This window comes from Ambystoma mexicanum, chromosome 12 (genome assembly GCF_040938575.1).
Source record: "Ambystoma mexicanum isolate Mex_15411 chromosome 12, UKY_AmexF1_1, whole genome shotgun sequence".
Classification (NCBI taxonomy): Eukaryota; Metazoa; Chordata; class Amphibia; order Caudata; family Ambystomatidae; genus Ambystoma; species Ambystoma mexicanum.
In genome coordinates, this window is record NC_090936.1 from 455327221 (window position 1) to 455330319 (window position 3099).

The window sequence follows — 3099 nt, forward strand, 5'->3', positions numbered from 1 at the left end:
TTAAGTTTATTGGTCTTTTTTTCAATAGTAAGCTTCTTAAATTCCTGAAAAGATTTTTCTATCTGTTCAAGCTTTTGTTTAGATTCCACAATCAAAGTGTTGGTCAAAAAAGATTTTTCTTGTTCCGACAGCGTTTCTTGTATCTTCCCACTGACTCTTTGGGCCGTGGTTATGGTTAATACTAACAAATCACGGCTACATTTGGTAGCAACTTGACTAAAAGCCACTTTATAATCGTTGTCATCCAGGAAAAGACATGGGATAATTTTAACCTGCAGGCCTTGTGGAATAATACTAGATCTCAAATATTCCTTAAGTATATGACCGTGCATTTCTGTGCGGAATTGCTTCTTCTTTAAATTCAGAAGAGCATCTCCCGTGGCGCCTTGATTTGATGTTGGTAATTGTAAATTTTCAAAAAATGATGGACCTTGAATAAGTTCTGTTATTTGTGCCTCCGTGAAGGAGATGGTATCTGTTTCTGCCATGGCCTGGAAAATACCACCAGTCCGGAGTACACCAAATTGACACACCCAGTGCAATAAATGTGAAAAAAGTTAAATTATCCTAAATAGGAAAAAACATTACAGTGTTAAAAAGTATATATATAACCTGTACAGCCAAGGGCTGGAAATATGTATTCTCTGAAAGACACAGGAAACCCCACGCTTTGGATTGGAGTATTAATTAAGATTTAGATAGCGGAAAGACATCCAAAGGAAACAATTCAAAAATAACGGTATCAAGGATTTTATTAAACCTGATACTAATTTAATATATCAAACAAATCATGATTAAATCTGCACTTGTAATAACAATTTACATAGCAGGAAACAACTTTTATTAAAAAAGACACATCTATATAATAAAAATCATCTTATTCAATCATCCAAGCATACAACCTCATCCATCCATTTAGACAAACCATTCATACTAAACACCAATCAATGTACGACATAAAATCTATAAGAAAATTCATCATAATTAATTCATCTGAAAGATTTATAGAAAGAACATGAAATCAATTTGACGGGCCACAGCAGATGACATCAGTGGCCTAGGCAATTAAGATGGGTCCCAGAGTTTTCTAACCACGACCTCATCTTAGTCCAAACTCGACCGGTTTCGACGTATATACTTTAGTGTAGTGACGTCTTCATCAGGAGTAACAAAAGTATATTCTAACATCAAGAAAGAAAGAAAATCACAGATAATACATATCAATGTGTGAAGCCCTTGTACTTGGACAAAAAACATATAACATCCATAATAAAAATATCTATAGTGGAACAATAGGTAATAATATACAAGAGCCTGCTACCAACCCGGGAAAAGTTCCAGGATGGACCTGAGGTGTCTGGCAGAAAGTAGTGCTACCCTCTTGTATTGGTGTCTCCGAGAGGCAGATAAGAGCCAGGCCATAGACAGAATCAATGCTACAGATATACAAATGTACACATAAATATCACAAGGTCAATATGTCGATCCTCCACTACAGCGGCCCACGGACAGGACACGAGAGTCACATACTTAAGATAAACCTAAAGAATATTAACTAACCTTCATTCATGCAATGGAAGGCTGTGCGTCTCTTCCTTAAATTGTACGCTGTGTTCACTTATATTAAACAATAGCTTCTCCGTAGAAGTTCCTGCAGATAGCGAAGTGTATGGACGCCAACGTTCTTCTCGAGAATGTCCAAACGCTCGTTCAACCAGCGGTCATAAATTTGAAGGTGACTCCCCGGGTCCAGGGTTGGCTGCACCTGATGTTATATGGGCCTAAACACAACACAAGAGTTTGAGTATGTGAGAGACCGATTGTTCTTACAATTATATTATTGGCTACACCCAAAGTGAATTACTTCCAATTGAAAATAAATTGATGAATTAATACCACAATTGTGACTAAACAAATACGGCTTGCTGAAAAGCTTACTATTTAGAGAATTTCAAAAAGGTAGGGGGGGAGGGGTTGCATTTGAATATTGCTCAATATTTCCGACTCCAGATTGCTTGACTCGGATGGGGTTTAACGGAAAGCCAAGGATGTAGGGCTCCCTTCTCTAAACAATAAAGGCAAGAAGCGATTTGGAAAACCGCCGTGATTCGAAAGGCCCCCACAGGACAGAATGTTTACCTTAAGCGAAAGAACTCGCCAGTTCTCACAGTAGCTAGTCACCCGTATCCCAGCTGGGTCCGATTGAAAGTGGCGTGCAACACAGTATCACCGTTTCAAGGGTATTGATATATGCGTGAAAAACATCATGTGATCACGTAATTAACCACGTGACCACAAACTGAACTGGCCTACGTTCTAAATGGCCGTACCCTCTCAGATGAAAGACGCACGTGATTAGGCAGTATACCAGTGTACTACCCGACATATATAAAATGTTATGACAGGTAGTATTTAGTTACTCGAATTCCATGGTTCCATGGTATTAAGGCCCAATGTTAATGTTTTTAGATTAAATATCCACATTTGTTCCTTGTAATCTAAATTTTTTAATAGTTGGGGTTGGTTTTGTGCATATACTTTTTCTATGCAAAACCATTCCATCTGATCAGCCGTATGGCCCATCTCGACAAAATGGATTACCATTGGGGCATTGAGGTTTCGAGTTCTGATCTTTGAACGATGTTCGTTAATACGGGTACTCACTTCTCTGGTTGTTTTGCCTACATAAAACAACTGGCATGGGCAACGAATGGCATAAATGACATTCTTACTTTTACAAGTGGTAAAGGTACGAAGGGTCCACTTTCTGGTCTGTGAATCAAATGACGTAGTTTTTTTGGAAAACTTACAAGCAACACATGAAGTGCAGGGATAGTGTCCCACCACTGGGTTAGAATTGGTATCGCGGATTGTATGCACTTTAGGAAAAGTTCTACTGGCACGAGTAATCTTTTGCTTCAAATTTTTACTTTTTTTGAAAGCAAATAGAGGTCTGGGTATAGATGTTCCTGATGTATTAAGAATTCGCCAGTTTTTTAAGATGATCCCTCTAATAGCATTACTGTGTTGACAAAAAGTTGAGACACATACTAATTCATCTTTCTTTTCAATGTCTCGCTTGGGTGTCAATAAGAGGTC

The 3099-nt window shown here is 38.2% G+C and overlaps 1 long non-coding RNA gene across 1 annotated transcript; it reads right to left on the reverse strand.

The window, feature by feature from the left end:
• Positions 1-734: 734 nt before the first annotated feature.
• On the reverse strand, positions 735-1740 carry LOC138513647 (uncharacterized). The gene is made up of 2 exons (XR_011281789.1): positions 1561-1740; positions 735-1181 (listed from the first exon to the last, which is right to left on the reverse strand). It is a non-coding gene; the product is annotated as an uncharacterized lncRNA (long non-coding RNA).
• Positions 1741-3099: the final 1359 nt, after the last annotated feature.